This window comes from Coenobita brevimanus, chromosome 59 (assembly GCF_032717465.1).
Source record: "Coenobita brevimanus isolate Jiangsu-jjx chromosome 59, ASM3271746v2, whole genome shotgun sequence".
Lineage (NCBI taxonomy): Eukaryota > Metazoa > Arthropoda > Malacostraca > Decapoda > Coenobitidae > Coenobita > Coenobita brevimanus.
The window spans coordinates 17,607,462-17,633,273 of record NC_137012.1 but is presented as its reverse complement, the minus strand read 5'-3'; the positions used below and the strand labels follow the sequence as shown (position 1 = coordinate 17,633,273).

The 25,812-nt window shown below is 40.2% G+C and overlaps 1 protein-coding gene and 2 pseudogenes across 1 annotated transcript in view; 1 reads left to right on the top strand and 2 right to left on the bottom strand.

The window, feature by feature from the left end:
- The window catches only part of LOC145402917 (uncharacterized), a 100,086-nt gene that overhangs the window by 35,176 nt on the left and 39,098 nt on the right, over window positions 1-25,812 (top strand). The gene's annotated exons all lie outside the window — the stretch shown is intronic.
- On the bottom strand, window positions 4,209-4,327 carry LOC145402991 (5S ribosomal RNA; annotated as a pseudogene).
- On the bottom strand, window positions 16,236-16,354 carry LOC145402996 (5S ribosomal RNA; annotated as a pseudogene).

The following is a 25,812-nucleotide window of genomic DNA, read 5'->3' as shown; positions in this document are numbered from 1 at the left end:
GTGGAGAGGTTGCATTAAGACAACTAGACAAAATTCAGAATAAAGCTGTTAGAATCATTAACAACCCTGCCATTACATATAAACTACCTCCCCTGCAAGTAAGAAGGAATGTTGCCTCCCTTGCATTATTTTACAGATATTTTTTTGGCAAATGCTCAGACGAAGTTGCGTCCATGGTGCCACCTCTCCATGCCTTCCCTCGTGCTACACGGGCATCTGGTAGCGCTCATGACTGGAATGTCAACCAACCATATTGCAGAACTTCTGCCTATCAGAATTCTTTCATTCCCCGAACTGCATCTCTCTGGAACTCGCTTCCCCAGAGTTGTTTTCCTCCAAATTTCAACCTACAACTGTTCAAGTCTAACTGTTAGAGATATTTTATGAACAGAGGACACCAGTAATCTGGTGTATGGATTTTTTTTTTTTTCCCCATTTGTTTTTCCTTCTCCGTTCTGTTATTTAAAAAAAAAAAAAAAAAAAGAAAGGAAAAATACTCATTTCAAAGCCAAAGGTGGCTGTTGTGTATATATACGCAACGACTTATCTTGTTCTCGTGTTCCTGAACTCGATTCTTCTGAATTCTCTACACTCTGGTTTCGGCTTTCCTGTCATTCTCTGACTAAATATATCTGTGCTGTTTACTTATCCCCTAATTCTATTGACTATCAAAAATTCTTCGACTATCTTACTTCTACGATGGAACACATTCTATCCATTTCACCTTTCTCTGAAATCTCCGTTCTAGGAGATTTCAATGTTCATCACCACCTTTGGCTCTCCTCTCCTTTCACTGATCCACCTGGTGAACAAGCCTACATCTTTTCTATCCTTAATGACCTAGAGCAGCTTGTACAGCACCCTACCCATATCCCAGACCGCCTTGGAGAGAGCTCCAACATACTTGACCTCTTCCTTACAACTAATCCTTCTGCTTACACTGTTAATGTTTTCTCTCCGTTGGGCTCCTTCCGATCACAACCTTATCACTTTAACCTGTCCTATCACTCTGGTACGGCCTGTGGACCCTCCAGGGAAATGTCGCCTGTGGCATTTTGGAGCCGTGGATTGGGAGGCCCTCAGGCAGTACTTCTTTGATTTTCCCTGGAATGATTATTGCTTCCATGGCCGGGAGCCGTCTGAGTGTGCCTTGCGCATTACGGAGGTTATTCTCTCGGGCATGGAAGCACACATTTCTTTCTCATTTCCTTTGACTAACGCAAGAAAGCCTTGGTTTAATCACGCTTGTTCTAATGCTGTCCACAACAAGGAGAGGGCCTACAAAAGGTACCGGAGCCAACCCACCCCTGAATCACATTATCTTTACGTTTCTGCCTGGAATCGTGCTAAGTCTGTTCTTCGCTCTGCTAAAAATAATTTCATCGTTACTAAATGCTCTCAACTCTCCAACTCGAATTCTTCCTGCTCCTTCTGGCACCTTGCCAAAAACCTTTCTAACAACTTTACCTCATCATCCATCCCTCCTCTTTTCTACTCTGATGGTTCTGTAGCTATTTCTTCTACTGATAAAGCAGATCTCTTCACACAGACTTTCTCCTCCAATTCTATCTTAGACGATTCCGGTGCTGTTCCTCCATCACTTCCCGCCTCTGACTTCCTCATGGCTGACATTAAAATTTCTTCAGCTGATGTATTTTCTGCCATCACTGGCCTCAGTACTAACAAGGCATGTGGGCCTGATGGAGTCCCTCCTGTTGTTCTCAAGAACTTTGCTTCTATGCTTACACCCTGCCTAAGCAAACTCTTTCGCCTTTGTCTGTCGACTTGTACCTTTCCTTCTTGGTGGAAGTTTGCTCTCATTCAGCCAGTCCCAAAGAAGGGTGACCACTTCCAACCCTCCAACTATTGTCCAATTGCTTTAACGTCCTGTATTTCAAAAGTTTTTGAGTCAATTCTCAGTAGAAAAATTTTAAGGCATCTTTCCTATCACAACCTTCTTTCTGATCGTCAGTACGGGTTCCGTCAGGGACGCTCCACTGGTGATCTTCTCACCTACCTTTCAGACTCCTGGTCATCCTCCTTTCGGGACTGTGGCAAAAGCTTTGCCATTGCACTTGACATCTCAAAGGCTTTCGATTGAGTCTGGCATGAATCTTTAATTTCCAAACTGCCCTCTTACGGTTTCTATCCCTCTATCTGTGCCTTCATCACTAGCTTCCTTTCTGGTCGTTCTATAGCCGCTGTTGTAGACGGCCATCGTTCTTCTCCTAGATCTATCAACAGTGGTGTTCCTCAGGGCTCTGTCCTATCACCAACTCTCTTCCTTCTATTCATCAATGACCTTCTAAGCTGTACATCTAACCCTATCCACTGATACGCTGATGACTCCACCCTTCACCTTTCCTTTCGGTTCCCGCAACGCCCATCTCAGCAGTTACTTCAACAAACAAGGGATGAGACTATGGCACACCTAATGTCTGACTTGGCTCGTATCTCTGACTGGGGTAAAAATAATCTTGTTGTTTTTAATGCATCAAAGACTCAGTTCTTACACCTATCAACCCGTCAAAATCTTCCACAGGTATACCCACTAATGTTTATTGATATTCAGCTTAATCCTGCATCATCCTTGAACATGCTTGGGGTTTCATTTACTCGGGACTTATCTTGGAAAGATCATATTACATCTCTTGTAAAATCTGCTTCCAAGAGATTGGGTGTGCTAAGCCGACTCTGTTCTTTCTTTACCCCTGCACAATTGTTGACTCTATATAGGGGTTTTATCCGCCCCTATGTGGAGTACAACTTTCATGTGTGGGGAGGCTCCCCACACACAGCTCTTCTCAATAGGGTGGAGTCAAAGGCTTTTCGTCTCATTATCTCTCCTCCTCTTACTGACTCCCTTCATCCTCTGTCGCTTCGCCGCACTGTTGCATCTTTATCTCTTTTCTATCGCTACTTTAATGGTCACTGCTCCTCTGAACTGTCTGCATGCATTCCTCCACCTCTACGACGGGCGTGTAGCACCTGTCTAGCAGCAAACTCTCATCCCTTTTCTGTCCAACTCTCTAATGCAAGAGTTAACCGTTACTCCCAGTCCTTCATTTATGCAACAGGTCAACTCTGGAACTGTCTCCCTCTGTCTGTATTTCCTGCTGCCTATGATCTCCAGTGTTTCAAACACAGTGTGTCCAGGCGTCTCGAAATGAATGGATCTTGAATTTGGCTCTCTCTTGTATTTTGTTTTTCTCTTGGAGGGAACTCTTATTGCGGGCTCCGGGCCTTTGGTTCCTTCTTCCTCGCATGAAATATATATATATATATATATATATATATATATATATATATATATACATACTAAAGTGAAAATTTACAAGTCCATGGTTAGACCCATTTTAATTTACGGGCATGAGTCATGGTACAGTACAATTGCAACAGATCAGAAAGTATTAGGATTTGAGAATAAAATACTGAGAAGGATTCTTGGGGTAAAGTGGCAAGACAGAGTTACAAATGAAAGAGTAAGGGATATTACGAGAGTGGAACCAGTTAATGAATATGTGAGACTGTCTCGCTGGAAGTGGCTGGGGCACATATACAGAAAAGAAGGTTGTTTAATACAGGATGTGCCAGACTGGATTGCTAGAGGAAGAAGAGGTAGAGGTAGGCCGAGGGAAACCTGGTGGAGGACAGTGAAAAAAGAAGCAGGAGAGGAGTGTTGGTGGGACCTGAAGGAGATGGCAAGAGACAAATATTGGTGGAGAGAGTTCATTGAGACCCTATGCATCCCATGGGGTGCCACAGGAAATGATTGATTGATTGATTGATATATATATATATATATATATATATATATATATATATATATATATATATATATATATATATATATATATGTATACATACATACACACAGTAAAACCTCTACAATTCGGCATCCTTCAAATCGGAAACCTCTACAACTCGGGAAGGCTCCAAAATATTTATTTAAAAAATCAAAATTCAAAATTTCCCAAAAATGCACACATGAGAGGAAGAGAGTTGGCAAAAATCCCCCCAACTCGGTAAGATGCCGAGTTGAACAGTAATGTTTAAGTGTTTAGTGTTTAGTTCTCCAGTATAGTTCATTCATCCATTCATTCATTGCCAGACGCCATGTATCCCACACAGGGTGGCCAAGGGCTTAGAGTTAATTGTTTTACAGGGAGGGCACTAATCCTCCACCAACCCCACTTGACACGTAGGGATGCCAACAGCATCTGGTGTTCCCAGGCGGTCACCCATCCAATTACTAACCAGATCCAACGTTGCTTAACTTCGCTGATCGGACAGGAAGCGGTGTACTCAACGTGGTATGGCCGTGATAAATATATTACAGTAATGGCCTTTATAGTGTTCATTGTGCTTTACATGGTGTACAGTGACTAGTACAGTACAGTAAAGGTGTGCCCAAAACTGATCTTGAGCCCCCCTAACACCTCCAAAAACTACCAAAAGTCCTCCTTCATGCCTGGAATACACCTTACAACTGCATGGAATCATGGTAAGGCAGCTTTTACTGTTTATTTTAAAAACTTTTAATTTTTGTCCCTTTTTTTTTCCATTTTTCCTTTCCTTTGTGTGTGTGTGTGTGTGCTGGGGGGGAACTTAAAGTTCATCCCTACAACTCGGCAAATAGGCTAACTCGGCAAGGCTTGCACATGTATTATGCCAAGTTGTAGAGGTTTTACTGTGGATATATATATATATATATATATATATATATATACAGTATATATATATATATATATATATATATATATATATATATATATATATACAATATATATATATATATATATATATATATATATATATATATACAGTATATATATATATATATATATATATATATATATATATATATATATATATATATATACAGTACAGTAGAAGTCCGATTTTTCGGCATCTATGGGACCAGGCAAGTGCCGAAATATCAAAATTGCCGAATTATCGAAAACCCTACCCACTCAGTACCTTATATGTTTCGGTGAACACTATCATCATTACTCATATCATTACAAATGTGTTTGGAGAGAGTACTGTATACTGTTTGATACTGTACAATACTGTAATGAATACAGTACTATACAGTGGAAGCTCGATTATCCAGCTTTCGGTATATCCAGGCCCTGACCCAATGGTTCAGTGGTATAGTAATTCATAGAATTATCCGTACGATAGCTCCGGTTTAAACAGGAAGCATCCATTTTCTAGGGAGAGAGCCATGGATAAACCGGAGAGAGTCTTGCTCACCCTGCCCCCACCCACACCTCCTGCTCACAACTCGATCACAAGGGTGGTAGGATGGAGTTTGGTGAGGCAACTGTTACTCCTGACGTAGCCTAACCTTGCTTAACTACTTAATAATTTAACCTAACCTGACCTAACCTGGGCTCCAGTTGGGAAATTGGGAAACTAAATCCATTTTTGTGTACGATGAGTTTCATCCATTATGCCCGAAGCAATCGTAGGTATGGCTTAAAGAACGTGATAAAAGAGAAAATCTTTCAGCAAGAGAAGGTAATTTACTACCCTCAAAATAGAAAAACACAGAAAACAAACTGGAGGAATATGAAGTGAATTGGTGAGGTCTTTAGGCTGTATGCTTAGACGAAAAGTAATGGGTTTCCTAGTTTTAGGGAACGAAATGAAACAAGAATGTCTGCTAATCAGAAAAAAAAAAATACTCATCTCATGTGTTCTCGTAAGTTAGCATTGAGTTCTGCATTTTTCGTTAGGTATCGCGCCTCCCAACACATTTCGGACCAACAGAGCATTGTTATTTCTTCCTCTTACATTTACTGTTCACTCTTTTGTTCGTTCCTAAGTGTACTGTATGTGTGAAAGAGAGAATTAATACAAACAATAATGCATTCCATTAACCCCATCATAGTTGTCAGCCTCGAACAATGCTTTACTGTACCGGTGTCAGGGATGTTGGGTTAGGGAGAGCTATAAAAAACTGCGAACAATTATGGGAAGGGAACGAAGGTCACTGGTATGTTTTCACGACCCTCCTCTCCCTTAAACAGTCAGGGGGCCTGCCACTTTATCTCAGATGTTTTTGCCGATATGTTTAAATGCTAATGTAACATGCACCCTAATTATGAGTAAGTTTCTTCCAATATGCCGGAAACAAACGTAGGTAAGGCTTAAGGAACGTTATGATAATAAGAAAACAAACTAGAAAAATACAAAAACAAACTAGAGAATATGAATTGAATTGGTAAGGTTATTACGCTGTATGCTTGGACGAAAATTTAAGAGTTTCACAATTATAGGGGACGAAATGGAACAATTATGTTTACTAATAAGAAAAAATACTTTCATCTCAAGTGTTCTTGTAAGGTGGCATTCAGTTCCACATTCATTGTTCGATGTTGCTTCCCAACACATTTCGGACCGACAGAGCATACAGTTATTTCTGCTCCTAACAGTTAAGTGTACATTTATTGCACATTCTTTTGTTCGTTCGTGTATGTGTGAAAGAGAGAGTATTGATACAAACAATAATGTATTCCATTAACCCCTTATGGCTGTTAGCCTTGAACAATGCTTTACTGTACCGGTGTCAGTAACGTTAAGTTAGGGAGAGCCATAAAAACTGCGAACAATTATGGGAAGGGAACCAAGGTCACTGGTATGTTTATACGACCCTACTCTACAATCCCAAGCAGCTCGGCGGTCCTTTCATCCCAGATGTTTTCGCCGATATGTTTAAATGCTAAAGTAACATGCACCCTAACTTTATGTTTAAATTCTAATGTAACATGCCCCCTAATTTTCTTTCACGAATCATAACAAATCACAAGATGGGTTTAGGGAGGAGGGGAAAAAGCCAAGTGTACCAGACGAGTCTTCTCACATCTGTAAGAAAAAGAAACTGACTTTATAACTTTGAAAAAATGGTTTCAAGGTCTGCCACGTGGAGTACACAAATTTCTGAACTCACGAACATTGAGTATTTGAGGGGGGTAAACATACGCTTTGCTGTAAGCAGTAAAAGCACCTTACCAAATCAGTTCATCCTGATAGTCTGTTATATTTTTCTGATTATTTCTGGGTTGGTAAATAAACATTTCTTGTTAAATCTTTCCCGCTGTTTTTTTATCTGTTCTGGTGTGACGACTCTTTGATTCGTTAACGTAATGGCAGAAGACAATGTTCTAATCTAAGTGTTTAAACCTGGCCTAACCTAGCTTAACTGCACTTAATAATGTAACCTAACCTAATCTTCAGTTGGGAAGTTGGGAAACGAAGTCCACATTTGAGTACGATGAGCTTCGTCCATTGTGCTGGAAACAATCGTAGGTACAGCTTTAGAACGTGACGATACTAACAGGGAGGAAATCTTTCAGTAAGAAAACGTGATTTACCGAACTGAATATAGTCTGAAAAATACTGAAACAAGCTGGAGGAATATACATTGAACTGGAAAGGTCTTTCTGGTACTTAAGTGTACATTTACCGGTAAATAAATCAGTCTAACAGTTTGTCCTCTCTTTATGCTATAGGAGAAAGAGCTAGCCTCTGAGCTTCATGGCAGTGGTAGACTCGTTCCATCACTTTCACTATCTCATTCACTAAGGCGGGTAAAGGCGGGTAGCTAGCTGGCGAGCCTCATGGAGAATTTCAAGACTGACGAAAAAAATCGGAGAATCTGCCGAACGATCGGAGATTTTCGTAAATGGGACTATTTCTCAAAACTGCCGAAATGTCAGATTTGCCGGGGAATTGGATGCCGAAATATTGGACTTTTACTGTATATATATATATATATATATATATATATATATATATATATATATATATATATATATCGTCCCCCCTCCCTACTCAGGACTTTGTTCTCATTAGTTAGCATCGATATATATATATATATACAGTATATATATATATATATATATATATATATATATATATATATATATATATATATAGATATATATATATATATATATATTTTATAATGAATGGAGGAAGGAAAAACAAAGGAAAAAAAATAAGTCCATGTGCCTAAAGGCATCCTCCATTCATAAAATACTTATAACAATTGGATTTAAAATTAAGAGGACTAAATGTATGTGGGAAGCTACTCCCAGGAAGTGAATTCCAGAGAGTAGTAGTTCTGGGGATAAATGAATTTTGATAAGCAGGGGTTCTGCATTGTGGGGGAGAGAGTGCGAGTTCGTGGGCGCTCCCAGCTGCCTGGGTATTTTAGGAGAAAATGTGAGGGGGAGGCACAATTGAAGCCAGTTCGTTAGAGCACTTATGGTAAAAATATCGATAAAATAGTGCTAAAGAAGCAACATCTCTACGTACTGATAACAGAGGAAGGTCCTGCGTTATGGCAGGATTATTGATTAATCTAATGGCTTTATTTTGAAAATTGTCCAACTGCTTCAATGCAACCACTCCACATCCACTCCACAGTGGTGAACAGTATTCGATCTGAGAACGCACACAACTTTTGTATATTGTGGCCATCTGCTCGTCAGTGAAGAACTCACGAACACTGTACATAAGTCCCAATTTTTTAGAAGCATTTTTAGCAAGGGATTTAACATAAGCTGTCCAGCTTAGGTTGGGGTTTAGAGGAACACCTAGGATATCAATTGTAGTGGATATGGGAATACTGACATCATTTAAAATTACATGAGAGTCTGAGGGATTCTTTCTATTGGAGAAATTAATGTATTTAGTTTTCTGAGCATTAAATGAGACCAGATTTTTTTTGTCCCCATTGATTAATTTTAGAAAGGTCCTGGTTCAGAGAAATTGCTGTGTTTATTTGGGAATTTATAATATCAAATTGTGTAAAGGAGGTACTAAATGTGAAAGAATAATGAAGGGTCGAGTCATCAGCATAAAAGTGTATTGGGTTGTGCGTGACAGATAGGAGGTCATTTATATGTATGAGAAAGAGGGTTGGCGCCAAAACTGATCCCTGAGGTACGCCAGCATTTATGGAATGAAACTGAGAATAAATTCCATCTACCATGACCCATATTTTTCTGCTGTGAAGGTAAGAAGAAATTAGAGGAACCAGTGATGCAAGCCATAGTGTGACATCTTTTAGACAGTAAGGCCTGGTGCCATACTCTGTCAAATGCTTTTGAAATATCAAGTGCTACTGTGTGTGTTTCACCATGTTGGTCTATTGTTTTGTTAATCTGATGGGTAAGAAAGCAAAGAATATCTACAGTTGAACGTTCTTGTCTAAATCCATACTGCCGATCATTGATCAATTTATTGATTTCTAGATGCTTGACTATGTGTTTGTTAATTAGTGTCTCATAAACTTAACTGAGAACAGAAGTTATTGCAATTGGTCTATAGTTTCATGGATCAGAAGTTGCCCCCTTTTTAGGAGCAGGATGGATATTTGCATCTTTCCAAGGGGCTGGAAAAATTGAGGTACGGATGCATAAGCGGAAAAATTTTGCTTATACAGGAGCCAACACTGAGGAGCAGTTTTTAAGTACTAGTGAAGGAATTTCATCTGGACCAGTTGCTTTGTCTGCTGATAGATTCTGTAATATGGCTTATACGTGTTTGGTGTGAATCATGAAAGGAGGTACTGTATTTGAGGGGAATCAGAATCAAGTACAGGAATATTGTGATTTTCTGAAGTTAGGGTTGAGTTTGTTGAAAAAATGTCAACAAGAAGGTTGGCTTTTCCGCGTGGGTCACTTACTAGATTTCCATTGGGGGACTGTAATGGTGGAATGGAAGAGGTGGCAGTGAAGTTAGTTTTGAATGAATTAAGGGTTGACCAGAATATTTTGTTATCATTTGGATTGTTTAGTTGTTTGTTAGCTTGTCTGTGTAGAAAGTTTGATTTAGAAAGATTGATAATAGTTTTGGCATGGTTCTGATATTTTTATAATAGTTAAAGGCTTCTTTGGTTTGGGTCCTTGTATAAGTGTTATACGCTGTTGTTTTATGCTCTGTTACTCTAGCACATTTGTGGTCAAACCATTTAGGAGAATTACATCTTTTTCTGTAACTATGATGGGGAATGAATGTTTCCATGCCGACTTTTAATAAAATCCTGTATGTGGCCCAATGTGGAATTTTTATCATGGGAGAAAGAGGAGGTCCAAGGAACATCCATGAAAAAATTTTGAAGTCCCTCCCAGTCTGCCCTGTCGTAGTGCCATTTAGTCATCACGACAGGTTCAGAGCAGGAGGGTGTGGTAGGTGTGAAACTGGTGGCTTGAATCAGACAATGATATACATCACAATTGGGCTGAAGCCTAGTGTCCACAGTTTTTTACAAAGGCTCCTCTATCGATTCTATTAGGCATCAAGCCAAATTCTGGAGAAGGATTGATCAATCCTATTAGTGCTTTAGGGGTTAACATCAGGTCATGCATTCCTGCAATTCTTTTGCATAAATTGACTGTAATTAAGGATTAAATTCGAATTTTAAGGATTGCAAAGGAGTAAGGAGGGAGGTGAGGCTGGTGTGTTGTTGCCAGTTATGTAATGTTTGGTTCATAGGATATTACTACAAGCATTATCATAACACCTACAGCTCATTCAGTGAAGAAACATTATTATAAAGCGTGATTAGCATCACTTTAAGTCAAGAGTAATAATATTATTTATTACAATTTTTCTGCTGCAAGTAATCATGGCACCATTCCTTTCATCTGACTGTGCCGTGAGGAAAGTCTTCTTGTACTTATGTCAGGGTTCATTAACACGGCATGCATTATCCGTCTTTCTTTATCTTGTGGATCTGTGCATTTAGCCCACAGATTATTTCCAGGGACATTGCATGTGTAGCAAAGATGCTGATAGACACTTCAGTAAACTCGAGCACCTGGACATCTTGTTTGGATCTCCTCCTGTATTCCTTGGTTTCAGCACTTGCATTACCATCGCAGAATCCATAAAAATAGATGATACCTGGATAGTCTTCATTGCTATACGCACATGGCATGCTGTTTCATGAACAGGTAAAGCTGAGCCCAGTGAACAACTGATCTCAGAGAATGCTATTTGAAGTGTATGCCTCACCTGCACATTTTCCCACTCGAATGACACCGTGGACACAGAGTTGCCAAGTCCTTATCATCAGTCTTGCTCACGTCACCATCAGATGAAAGGAATGGTGCCACGTTTACTTGCAACAGAAAAATTGTAAGAAATAATATTATTACTCCTGACTTAAAGTGTCACTAATCATGCTTTATAATAATGTTCCTTCATTGAATGAGCTGTAGGTGCTATGATAATGGTGGTAGTAATATCCTACGAACCAAACATTACATAACTGGCAACAACACACCAGCCTCTCCTCCTTCCCTACTCCCTTGCAATCCTTAAAATTTGAATTTAATCCTTAATTACAGTCGATTTATTCAAAAGAATTGCAGGAATGCATGACTTGATGTTGAATAATCAATAGACTAAGGAAAGTTTCTCCTTAAAACTCATTTGTATTGATAGGATGTGGGATTTTTACGTTCAGTATAGAGCTAATTATACTCGTCTCCCATCGCCAAGTGAAGCTCCAACCTAATGACACATTCAAGCCAGAAAACTTAACACATAAACAGCCGTATGCTGGGTACTGAATTGGGGGCACAGAGAGTATATGTTTATAGAACAAAATATACTCAAAATTACATGATAAATCATTGGTGTAAGTTACTGTCATATGTCGCGTTGCACCCTGTATATATTTATATATATATATATATATATATATATATATATACAGTGGAATCTCAAATTTCGACAGTTTAGAATTCTATGAATCAAATTTCGATGCATTTTGGAGTGGTCTGCCTACTGTATTTTTCAATGCAAAGTCGCTTATTTCAGTGCTCTCAGGGCCAGACTCCAATCAAAACAAGCAGAGATAATATTATTGATGCGAACCAAAATGCTAGAAGTGAAGGAAAATTATAAGAAAAAGCATGAACCTAACCTAATATCATAGTAGTAGTAGTAGTTGTTCCCTAGGAAGTCTGGCCGAACACCCCCGAGTCCCTTAGGAAGGCCATGGCCGAGACCACAGAGCTCTCAAAGAGTGTAACTTGTGTTGTTGGTGTAGGTGATTGTGTGCAATGGAGTCTTCCATAATGTGCTTAATAGTATGGGGTGCTGTGTTGCATCCTGGACAGGGATCAGCGACGGAGTCATCCAGCCTCTTCTGGTAGCTTAAGAGGGCTGGATGGTGCCCACATCTCAGCCTGGCCAGGTGGACCCTGTCCTCACGAGGAAGATAGGATTCAGAAGGGTGGATGTCAGGAGGCCGTGCATGCAGCTGTGTGTTGTCTTTAAGTGACTGAAAGTAGCGGTGAGTGATCTGAGTGTGGATATGCTTCTAGAAGCTGGTCTGAGGTGGGCGAGGGGGGAAAGATGACAGTATTTGTGTATGGTATCGTGTGCTGGGTGTTGTTTTGATGTTCCTTGGTGTGGGTGGATGTGCTGCCATGTACTGTAGAGGATGTTGTGGGTTTGTGGAGGCTGCAGCAAGAAACTGGGTGCCTCTCATGTCTAGGTGATCTTTGACTTTGGGGACTTTGGTTTCTTGATGTAGGTGGTCTGTGGGTGTAGTAGCTGTGCAGCCTGTGATTATTTTTAGGGCCTTGTTCTGTATGGTCTGTAGTGTGTTGTAGTGTGTTTTGGTGAGGTTAGAAGCCCAGGCAGGGCTTGCATAATTCATCACTGAACGTATGTATCGTTTGTATACTGTGGTGGTGGTTTCTTTGTTGTGTCCGAATGTTGTATGGGCAAGTGACCTCAAAGCATTGAGTGTTGGTGTTATTTTATTTTTAATGTTTGTGATGTGTTGTTTAAATGACATTGATGTATTGTATGTTACACCAAGGATTCTGTGTGTGTGTGTGTGTGTGTGTGTGTGTGGTAGGGGAGTGTTGTTTATGGTGAGGTGTGGGATGTGACTGTGTTCTGCTGTCCAGTTTGTGAGAAGAGTCACTGTAGATTTGGCTGGGGCTATTTTGAGCCTGTTTGTGGTGAATCATTCGTGTAGTGTGTTGAGGTAAGGTTGAATGATGTGTGCAGCTGTGTTTGCGTTTTGATGCGTACATGTAAGTGTTATATCATATGCATAGGAAGCTATGTGTATCTGTGGTGTGTGGGTACATTGTGCATATATAGGTTAAAGAGTGTAGGGGACAAAACAGATCCTTGGGGGACGCCGTTTGTGAAGTTTCTGATGTTAGACGACTGACTGGCAAATGTTACGTGTGCACATCTGCCTGCTAAGTAGTTTTCCAGCCATCTTTTTGTGTTATTGTGCATATTTGTGTTGAGTATTTTGTTTGTGAGGTTGTGGCGGGGGATAGCATCAAAAGCTTTGCCAATGTCTAGTGTGATTAGGATTGTTCTTTGTGGTGGCCTAGCTGAATTCATGCCGTTGAAAACTCTCTGTGTTAGGTCTGTAAGAAGGGTGTTTGTGGAGTGTAGTGGCCTAAAGCCATGTTGTGACTGGGCTAGGGAAATGTGAGGCTTGACTAGTTGTATTACCAGTTGTTCAGTGACTTTAGAGGGGATGCAGAGGAGTGTGATGGGGTGATGTGAGGAGGGTAACGTGAGGTCTTTTTTGGGTTTAGGGATAGTCATGATATTGCCATACTTCCAGATGTTGGGTATTATGTTGTGTGAGTAGCTGTAGTTTGATATGTTGGTGAGTGCTTGTATGCCTTGTGGTCCTAGGTGTTTAAAGTGAATGTTGCTTATGTTGTCTGGTCCACAGGCAGATGAGTGCTTGAGGTTGTTAATGATGTGCTTCGTCTGGGTGTATGTGAAAGGTGCATAGTCTGGGTCTGTCGGGAACTGTCTCTTACGTCGGATGATACGTCGGTCTTCGGGATGGGGGTTTAGATGGCTGACTTGTGAAAAGTGATTGATGAGAGTGTTTGCTTGTTGTTTGTTTGAGGATATGGTGTCTGTTGTGATGGCAGGATGTGAATGTGTGGTGTTGCTGTTGGAAAGTGTGATGTTGTTTAGCGTTTTATAGAGTTGCTGATGTTTGTTTTGTGGTCAAGTGTTCGGAGATAATTTTTCCAGTTTAGTGTTTGCTGTTCTGATATTTTATTGTTTATCTGAGTGTTGAGTTCTTGTATTTGTTGTATGGTGTCTTGTGTATGGGGTGTTGGGGAGTGTCGCAGTGTGTCCTGTTGTCTGATGAGGCCTTGAATTTCTGGTGTGAAGTTGGGGTTGTGTCTCCTTCTGTTGCCTCTAGGGATGTGTCTTTTGTCTGCATTTTGTATAATTGTATTGAAAGTGTGCACAGCGGTGTTGATGTTTGTGATGGGTGTACTGTTTAGTGTTTCGAAATGTTGTTCTGTTTCAGTTACAAAAGCCTCCCAGTTGGCTCTCTTATAATTAGTGTACAGTATGTGTGGTTGTGGCCAGCTGGGGTGATTCTGGTTTTGGTAGTGATGATGATTGGGAGGTGATCAGAACCTAGGGTTTTGACCACTCTCCATGATGTAGTGGGGGCGAGGTTTGGGGAGCAGAAGGTGATGTCTGGAGATGATGGGAGGAAGAGGGCTTGGTGTGGGATATGGGTATGTTGGTCTAGACTGTTTAGTATGAAAAGATGATCTGTCTGGGATTGTAGTACCAGCCCTCTGTCTTTGTCAGGGTTGTTGACATGCCAGGCCGACGACTTGGCATTGAAATCACCACCCAGGATGATGTTGGGTATGTTAGTGATGTGGTGTATCTGTGGAGAGTAATTGTGTGGTACTGTGGGGAATGACTGGGGGGGAATGTATGTGTTAGTGATTGTTATGTGTGATTTGTTACCAGTGCGTATTTTAATTGATTGTATTTCTGTTGTGGTGTCATGTGGAGGGAGAAGTGACTTTGTGTGTGCACTGGTATCTGCAAAGTTGATGGATTTGTGTACCAGGGTGATGAGTCCACTGCCACCGCCGCCGGCCTGGTCTTGTCGAATGGTGGTGAAGTTATGAAATGTCAGTGTTTTCTGTGCTCTGTGTAGTTTTGTTTCTTGTAAGATGGCAGTGTGTATGTTTTGTTGTTTGATGAATTGTATGAGTTCATGTTTTTTGGTGTTTATACCATCTATGTTTAACTGAAGGATGTTTATGTTGTGTGTGCGATGTGTGTTGGCTGCTGCAGCACGGGGGGGAGGTGGTGTTGGTGGAGGGGAAGGGGTAGGAGGAGGTTGTGATGGAGGTAAGGGTTGAGGTGGATTAGGATGGGTTGGAATGGGAGGAGTTAGGGGACTGGATAGTGTGGGAAGGGTCAGTGGGTTTGGCTGTGGAGGTGTGAAAGAAGTAGGAATAGGATTGGAAGGGGGGTTGATGGATGGGGGGAAGGAGCATAAGGAGCAGGTCCAGGTGTTCGTGTAATGTTTTCTGGATGCAAGTGTTGTGCAGGTGTAATGGGTCCAGTTCATGCAAGGATTGCACTGAACTGAACCCTTTGTCTGTCGGCTCGACCTGATAGATTTTGAGCATGTTGGATATATGTATTTGTTGGTGGGTCCTGGATTGCTCTCAATGTCCCCGGCTAGAAGAAGTCATCTAGAAATGATAGCCGGTGAGTCATTTCTCGGTGTAGAAAAAACGGTGTTGTTGTGTGTGTTGTGTTGGGAGATGTGGTATTTGCCTGCGTGACCGAAGCCACTCCCAGGTACTTCGAGCCCCGTGAGGGGCTGGGGGGGTTTGGGGTGGTTTGGCCCCCATGCTGTCCTCCTCTTCTCTTCGACAGCCTCTGGGGGGTAGACCTACGACGAAGACGCCACCACTACAGGTCCTCCTAATATCGTATGTGATATGTGCTCTCAGGGCCAGACTCCACCCAAAACAAGCAAAGATAATATTTTTTATGCGAACCAAAATTCTGGAAGTGAAGGCAAATTATAAGAGAAAGTATGAGCTTAACCTAATATCATATGTGGCATGTGTCAAGAAGAGAATGAAAATCAACATCATTTATGTATACAGTATATGAGGCATATGATGATATGGTTCCAAGACAATTCACCATCGTCAATTCGTCATCAGATAATTCCCCCTCAAAACATGGATGATTTCCCGTCAGGACAGTTCGCACCCTGGACGATTCCCCATCATTCTATAAATATCATCATTTTTTTCATTGCCAGACGCCATGTATCCCAAATGGGGTGGCCAAAGGCTTAGAGTTAATTGTTTTACAGGGAGGGGCACTAATCCTCCACCAACCCCACTTGACACGTAGGGAGAACGTTATGCCAACTGCATCTGATGTTCCCAGGCGGTCACCCATCCAAGTACAAACCAGACCCATCGTTGCTTAACTTCGCTGATCGGACAGAAAGCGGTGTACTCAACTTGGTATGGCCATATATATATATATATATATATATATATATATACTGTATATATATATATATATATATATATATATATATATATACTGTATATATATATATATATATATATATATATTCTCCCTATGTGTCAAGTGGGGTTGGTGGAGGATTAGTGCCTCTCCCTGTAAAACAATTAACTCTAAGCCTTTGGCCACCCCGTTTGGGATAGATGGCGTCTGGCAATGAATGAATGAATGAATATATATATATATATATATATATATATATATATATATATATATATACAGTAGAACCTCTTTGGTCCGGATCTCTTTGATCCGGACTTCTGTTAATTCGGACAAAATTTAAAAATAATAAGCTCCAAAAATATGTTGAAAGTAATTCAAAAGTCATTTTCAGTATTGGCACGGAAAGCGATCGTTATTCGTTTAGTCTCGGATCATGCTAGGTCGCAACATGGGCGCCTGTTTAAACATACGCTAGTATTCGTTCCATCAACTAGTTCACCAACCATTTATATTTTTACGCTGTATTTCAAAAGTTAATCCTCCTTACCATGCCCCTTAATGCAAGTGTAGCTTCTGCAGTGAATAAAGGTGTTAAAAGGAGGAGTTTGCTTACACAAAAATGGGTCAGAATATTCTGCAGTGTTTAGTGATTACTGTAGGTTATTTTTTGTACTTAAATGTGCTTTACTTGTACATCAAACATTAGCTTCTTGCCCATATGGGCATTATCAATATGCCAAAGATGACAATGTATTTTCTGCCTACATAAGTTTTATTTTTATTCCAAATATTCCAGTTAATTAATTAATTTATTTTTTTGCCTACACGGGCCTTAGTCACTTACTACAATTTGAAATGTAGGCTAGTTTCTTGTCATGGCCTTACCTGTAAATTATGCAATACAAAACTATCGTACATGATTAGTTTTGTTATTTTAGTATCCTTTCATCTTTTGCAGTTACGTAGGGTTGACATATGCCATATATGTTAATAATTAACATACCTTATGTAGATAGTTTTTGGTATGAACTGGAGATTACCCTGATACTTATTATTAATTAATCAATACTTTAATTACTCGAAGATATAACAAAAGAAATTAAAGGAAGAGAATCAATAGTAGAAATACTAAAACAAAATGAATTACAGGTGGTAGAAAATACAGTAGGCAGAATACTTAAACGAAGAGAAGTACAGTAACTATGAATATAAGGAGCAACATAGACATGAACAATAGAGACAGAAAAAAAATAGTCATGTTGTTTAAGGACAAAAGCTCCTGGATGGGAGTAAGCACCAACAACAACAAGCCATGTGCAAGGTGATGCTCTATTGTCGGCAGCCATCTTGCGACTGTCCTGCCAGCAGCCAGCCCTCTACAGTCAAGTGCCGCACTTTCAGCCTGTACCTTCCTCATGTGGACATGCATTTCACTGCAATTTAGTTGTATGTATTTTCTTTATATTTTCGTCGCAACTTACCTGTTTCAAGATGGCAAGCAAGAGTGGTTCTTCGGGTAGCAGTGGTAATGGACAAGAGCAGCCTGGCACCTCTAAATCTTCACAGCCAAAGGAGAAATGGCAGTACAGGAAAGGGCAGAAATACACCAAGTATACACTTGCTGACAGTATGGCAATACAATGCAGAACTACAGTTACTTAACCACAATTATAGTTCATAAAGTTTACTGGGGGTGTGGGCAAAAAATCATGATTTTAGGTAGTTAGGTTTGGAGGCCCTGGATCCAAACTAATTTTTCCGATATGAAGTTCAGTTTAAATTTCGATGATAATTTTGCGGTGATTTTTAGGTAAATTTGCCCATCAAAATTTGAAATTCCACTGTATAGAGAGAGAGAGAGAGAGAGAGAGAGTTCCGGAGGATTGGAAGTCAGGTATAATTATTCCCTTTTACGAAGGAAAAGGGGAAAAAGAAGTGTGTGGTAATCATAGGGGCATTTGTCTTCTTAGTATAATAGGAAAAGTTTATTGTAGGTTAATTATTGACAGAGTTAGAGAAAGAACAGAGGAATTAATTGGAGAAGAACAGAAAGGCTTTAGGCAGGGAAGAGGTTGTGTAGATCAGATATTCATTCTTAGATCTTTAGTGGAAAAGTTTCTAGAGAAGGGAAAGAAGTTGTATGTGGCTTTCATGGATTTGGAGAAAGCACATGACAGGGTGGATAGACAAGGATTGTGGAAAGTATTAAGAATATATGGAGTAGATGGGAAGTTGTTGAATGCTGTGAAGAGTATGTATGAGGGTGCTAAGGCTGCAGTGCATGTGGATGGTGAACTGAGTGAATTTTTCTCTTTGAAGGCTGGGTTGAAACAGGGATGTGTCATGTCTCCTTGGTTGTTCAATCTGTACATGGATGGGGTAATAAAAGAGGTACAAGGTGGGGTAGCGGATGTTGGAGTGGCCCTGGTGAGAGAGGGTAGTGTTTGGAAACTCCCTGTACTGTTGTTTGCAGAGAATACTGTATTGTTGAGTGAAGACGAATGGGAGCTGCAAGGCTTGGTGGATGAGTTGGGGAGAGTGTGTAAGAAACGGAATCTAAAAGTGAATGTTGGGAAGAGTAAAGTTATGGTCTTTGAGAGAGGTGAAGTCAGTGAATGTACAGCGAGGTTGGATGGTGAGGAATTGGAAAATGTGAGTACGTTTAAGTACTTGGGTAGTGTGATGAGTAAGGATGGAGGTTTGGAGGGTGAAGTGCTTGAAAGGGTACAGCAGGGAAGAAAGGTTGCTGGTTCCTTGAAAGCAGTGATAAAAAACAGGGAAGTGAGCATGGAATTGAAAAAGTTACTACGTGAGAGTATTGTGATACCAACTCTAACGTACAGAAGTGAAGCTTGGATGTTGTTGGAAGGACACAAGTTAAGAGTGAGAACAGTGGAAATGAGTTATTTAAGAGGAGCCTGTGGAGTCACATGGAGAGACAGACTGACAAATGATGATATAAAGTTGCGTTGTGGTGTGGATGTGTATGTGATAGGAAGCGTTAGGAGGAACACACTGAGGTGGTTTGGCCATATGGAGAGGATGGAGGGTGAAAGACTGATGAAGAGAGTGTATGTGAGTGAGTTGGAGGGGGGGAGAGGGAAAGGGATGCCGAGGAAGAGATGGAGGGATGGGGTGAAGAGTTATATGAAAGAGGGGGGTGTGAGTTGGGAGCCTGGCAGAGAAACGGCAGGGACAGGGTGATGTCGAGGCCATTTGTTTGTGGCCACCCCGAATGGGATTGAGGTGTCTGGCAATAGATAGATAGATTGACAGGTAAGACACAGTACAGGTACACTCATGCTCACTAATATCTGCCCAGGGGTGCCCCCTTCCTACCTCAGAATACCCATGGAAGAGGGGAGGGGTGGACGAAAACAGCTCCAACCACCACCACCTCAGCTCTCGACCATCCCCGATACCCCTACCCAACCCCCCACCCGACTTGTCATTCTTAACTAGCAGTTACATTTCAAGCTGATTTCATGCTTTACACTCTTGGGCCTGCTACTAATATATACCAAAAGCATTAGGATATGTTAAAGGAATATAACTATCAACATGTTGCAGCAAGAGATCAATGCATTATGATGTTGACAGTAAAACAAAAACATTAACAACGGCCACCTCAGGCCTCCTGTGTTGGGTGCACTACTTTGCAAACACACACACACACACATACGGATACAGTAAAAGTCCAGTATTTCGGCATCCAAATCCCCGGCAAATCTGACATTTCGGCAGTTTTGAGAAATAGTCCCATTTACGAAAATCTCCGATCGTTCGGCAGATTCTCCGATTTTTTTCGTCAGTCTTGAAATTCTCCATGAGGCTCGCCAGCTAGCTACCCGCCTTTACCCGCCTTAGTGAGTGAGATAGTGAAAGTGATGGAACGAGTCTACCACTGCCATGAAGCTCAGAGGCTAGCTCTTTCTCCTATAGCATAAAGAGAGGACAAACATGTAGTGAGTCTAGCATGGGAAAGAGAATCTGTTTCGCCATTCTTCCGCCATTCTTCCGAGTTGTTGCCGTGCTGCTGCCGACTTCTCTTGATTCTTCTGTGTGCTTTGTGAACTTCGTACCGAAATACCTCTGAAATTACTATTCGAGTGTGCTGTAAGCACCGTAACATCAGACAGGAGCTTTGTAACACCTGAGTGGACCAGCCGTGTGTTGTGAACAGTATAAACATCTTCTGCGTGCTTTGAAAATGGCCTCCACGTGTGGAAAGTTAACTGGTGTTAGCAAGAAGCGTACACATAAGATGTTGACTATTGCTCGGAAAATTGAGCTGTTGAAAAAATTAGAGGCTGGCATGAGTAGGAAACAGATTATGGATGAGTTTAACGTAAGCTCCTCTGCTCCCTGCTCTCTATCACCAACAGCAGTCTCTGAACCTCAAGCTCTACTGCCACAGCAACAGGGAGAAGAGTCCTTAGAGCCTGTTGCAGGACCCTCTACTGCTGGGGACTTCTTCCAGCAGTAGCAGACTCCAATCAACCCCTTCTATTGTACATATGTAAATAAGGAACCTACTATAAGTTTAGGTAAGTGCATGTGAACTTGTAGGCCTACTGTACCATTACATTTATATACAGTATGTTCACTAATTTTTTTATTTTTCATATTCATGTATAGTACTGTATTCATTACAGTATTGTACAGTATCAAATAGTATACAGTACTCTCTCCAAACACATTTGTAATGATGTGAGTAATGATGATAGTGTTCACCGAAACATATAAGGTACTGAGTGGGTAGGGTTTTCGATAATTCGGCAATTTTGATATTTCGGCACTTGCCTGGTCCCATAGATGCCGAAAATTCGGACTTCTACTGTACTACCATACAGAGTCTGATCCAATCCAATGAAACAGCGAATGAAGAGATTAGAAATTTGAAGCGTGAAAATGTTGAATTGAGGAGGAAACTAGAAGAGAGTACTAATAAAACGGAGAAGGTAAGTAGTGTACTGTATTAGAAGAGCATAAGGCAAAGTGGGCACACGTAGAAGAAGAACAGAAAGAAGTGGTCAGCTTAAGAGAGATCATCCAGGAAGAAAGGAAAATGAACAAGAAAAAAATGGAAGAAAATGTAGTGAAAATACTGAAGAAAAAAGAGAAAATAGTGAGAGAAATTGTAGAATGGAACAGATGTGTGGTAATATTTGGAAACAGGGAAGAGGAAGAAAAGGTTAGGTTGGTAAGACTCGAGAGAGACACGAACCTGGTGAGAGGAATATTAGGCAAGATTGACCCCGAAGGAGACAAGTGGGTAAAAGAAATTGAGGAAGTAAGGAGGATAGGGCCTTATAAGAAAGGGGAAACAAGACCAATGAGAGTCAAGTTTACATCAGAAAGTGTAATAAATGAGATACTTAAAGTGACCTGGAAATTAAGCAAAAAGGCGGGGATGGAAAATATTATAATAAGAAAAGATCTGAATGAAGAAGAAAGAGAAGTTTTAAAATCATTAAAGGAAGAAGTAAAGGGAAAAAATGATAAGAGGACAGAGGAAGAACGTAATACTTTTTTTTGGAGAGTGTTGGATATGAAAGTAAGGAAGTGGTATTTAAGAAAATAGAAGCAAAGGAAACTAAGGGGGATGGCTGTGAAAGATCAGAAGTTGAGGAAGTGGTACGGATAGAGAGTAGGAGAGAAGAGGGTATTAAAAACGTCAAAAATAATTTGAAGGTGATATATACTAATGTTGATGGTTTAATATCGACAAGGATCAAAATTAACGATTTCTTGAGAGAACATGAACCTGATGTCATGTGCTTTGTAGAGACCAAATTAAGAGAAGATATTGATGTTCATTTGGGAGATGGTAAATACAAACTGTGGAGAAAAGACAGAAAAGAAAAAAAGGGAGGAGGAGTGATGATAGCAGTGAAGAACAACATAAATGTAGATACTGTGGAAATGGGAGAAGGCAGGGCTGAAGTGATATATATGAAATTAGAAACTGGAGAGAATGTTAAGAGAGATTTGGCGGTAGTGTATGTTCCCCCAAAGACAAGAGCATGGAAGGATGACGAATACCATGAGATGTTGTCAGATATGGCTAGCTATTTGCAAAAAATAATTGAGAAAAGCAATAATATAATTTTGGTGGGTGACTTTAATTGTAAAGAGGTGAACTGGGAGGAATCGTACTCGGGAGGTGGCGAGGATTCATGGGACACTATGTTATTAAATATAATAATGAATAATGTGATGACGCAATGGGTCAAAGAAGAGACACGGTTTCGAGGTGAGGACACACCAGCAAGGTTAGATTTACTGTTCACCAAAGAACCTGATGTAATAGAATCATTGAAATATCTCTGTCCTTTAGGAAAAAGTGATCATGTGGTCATTGAGTTCCAGATGTTAATAGGGAACGTCGAGCCAAGAGATGAGCTTCATAGACAGGGAAGATACAACTTTGGGAAAGCAAATTTTACAGGATTGAGAAACTTTTTTGAAAATGCGGATTGGAGAAAATTAAGAGAAACAAGAGAGATACAGAGGAAGTGGGATATCTTTCTAGACCTCTATAATTTGGGAGTGGAAAAATTTGCACCAAGAGTAAGAGGGAAAGAAAACAGGAAAAAGGAGTGGTTTAACCCCTACACCGCGGGCATGTTTACCGATGTTTTGCGTGTGCCGCGGGGTTATTCGGGCTCCGACAGACTCTCAAAAAATATTTGCCAAAAATCAGTTATTAGTTCTAGAATATTAAAATTACATATGCTTATGGCACATACCTTCAGCTTTCTCCTGGAATATTTGTTGAGCTTTCGTCAGTTACCGTAGGACTTGTGGAGACCTCTGAAGTTGGGTAACAAAGTCTCCACTTTACAATTCCCAAGAACCCGTAATATGATTACCACAGCCAGATATTAACACTATAAACACTACTCTATGATTTTCAAGTAGTTTGGGATCCATACTGAAAAAAAAACCCCACTGTGAAAGCAATGAACATTATGAGCGCGTCTGGCCGTCGCACTTGCGCTAGTTCGCTCTTGATACTCTGTCATTTATTATTCATAAAACCCCTCACACTTTATATTTCTATTACTATATAACACATATATTTCTACAGTCTTTATCCATAAGTTTCCTTCAGTAGTATTAGTTTATTGTCACTGTAGGGATTCAATTTCTTTCAGTAAAATACGTAGGATTCACTTTCTCGTCCTGTATACTAGCATTGAGAGTGAATGTCACTTTCATCTTCACTCTCATAACTCATAGTATTCAGACATGCTAGAGTGATACTTTCACTTTCATTACTCCTAGGGTATATACTCGTATTCTTATAATACTACTCTTTTACCTTTCTATTTACGTTCTCTATTTTATTTACGTTATTTACATTTCTATTTTATTTACACTGTGTTATGCACTGTCACTTGAAGTAACTTATAAAACTATATTCCATTGTTCACATATATTTTCATTCTTTACTTTCACTTGCTGTTTACACATTATTTACAATTCCACTTGCACTGTTTTACTCAATAGGAAGATCGTAGTCGCTCTTTTATCAATTGTCAGCCCTTTACCTCTTTCCACATGAGGTTTAGTAGGGGGTAAAGGTCACAGGGCCCTTTGCATGAGGGTGAAAAAGTCCCTGAAGTCAGCAACACGAAACAGACATACCTCTACTTCGGAAGATGAGAGTAAACTGATAAGGGAAGGCCGAGTGGAGGCCTACTTAGGGGATATTCAGCACTACCAATGTTAGCTCTTGAAACAGCTATGTATAGCACTGAAATAATTGGCAGGAAATCTACACAATACATTATAAATTAGGTAGTTCCAGATGAATGTAAATATCACTTAGGCTTCTCCCTTCCCTCCTTATATGTATATTTATTATGAAAATAGATTATATGGCATATTTCAGGGGGAAAAAAACAGCGAAAATTAGCGAACGAGTGCACGTGAGATGTTGTCAGGGGATAATTAGCCAATTTCAGGTGTATGGCACTCTCACTTACCTTATTTCTTTCTTGTATATATTATTTGGTATAAGAATAGGGCATAGGGCTTATTTCAATGGATGAAATCAGTGAAAAGTTCCTGGGAAGATTTACTTAGCGTAGCACGGCCGGGCAGGCGAGAGGATAGGGTAATGGAGGGGGGGTAGGGAGGGGAGTCAAGAACGGGGAGAAATGGCTAAATTGTCAACAATGGATGGGAGTACAGATGAGATTAGGAGTGCTGACTAGTGTTGGACATTGGCAGTACTGATAGATGATACAAGCCCCCACTTGGAAGCCCGGGTGAATTCAAAATAACACAGAATCACAAAAGCGACGCCCCGCGGTATGATCCCTTGCTCCCAAGTGTCACGAAAGTGACGCCCCGCGGTTAAGGGGTTAATAGAAGGTGTATGATAGCAAAAAAAAGAGAGAGATAAGGCATGGAACAATTGGAGAAAGAGAGGTAACAACAGAACAAAGGAAGAATATAAAAGAACAAGAAATGAATACACAAGAATACTTAGAGAAGAAGAAAGGAATTTTGAAAAAGGTATAATAGACAAATGCAAGGATGAACCCAAACTGTTTTATAGATTTGTTAATGGCAAACTGAAACAAAAGGAAGGAATCACCAAACTGAAAGTAGAAGAAGAGGTCTTTAACCCCTGCTCCGCGGGCATGTTTACCAATGTTTTGTGTGTCCCTCAGGATTATTCGGGCTCCAACAGACTCTCAAAAAATATTTGCCAAAAAACAGTTATTAGTTCTAGAATATTAAAATTACATATGCTTATGGCACATACCTTCAACTTTCTCCGGGAATGTTTGTTGAGCCTTTATCGGTTACCGTAGGACTTGTGGAGACCTCTGAAGTTGGGTAACGAAGTCTCCACTTTACACTTCCCGACAACCCGTAATATGATTACCACAGCCAGATATAAACACAATAAACACTACTGTATGATTTTCAAGTAGTTTGGGATCCATACTTAAAAAAAAAAACACTGTGAAAGCAATGGAAATTACGAGCGCGTCTGATCGTCGCACTTGCACTAGTTCGCTCTTGGTACTCTGTCATTTATTATTCATTAAACCCCTCACACTTTATATTTCTATTACTATATCACACTTATATATATCTGGAGTCTTTCTCCATAAGTTTCCTTCAGTCGTATTAGTTTATTGTCACTGAAGTCATTCAATTTTTCATTCAGTAAAATACGTAGAGAGCCACGGATTCACTTTCACTGTTGTAACATAAATTATTTGTACTCATATTCTTATATTACTAATTACTTACATTATTATTTACATTTTCTATTCTATTTTCAATATTTACCCTTCTATTTTACTTACACTATGTTATTCACTGTCACTTTCAGTAAGATAAAACTATAATACACTGTTCAGTCATGTGTACTGAACATCCATTGCTTTCACCTGCTATTTACACATTATTTACACATTATTTCCAAATTATTCTGCT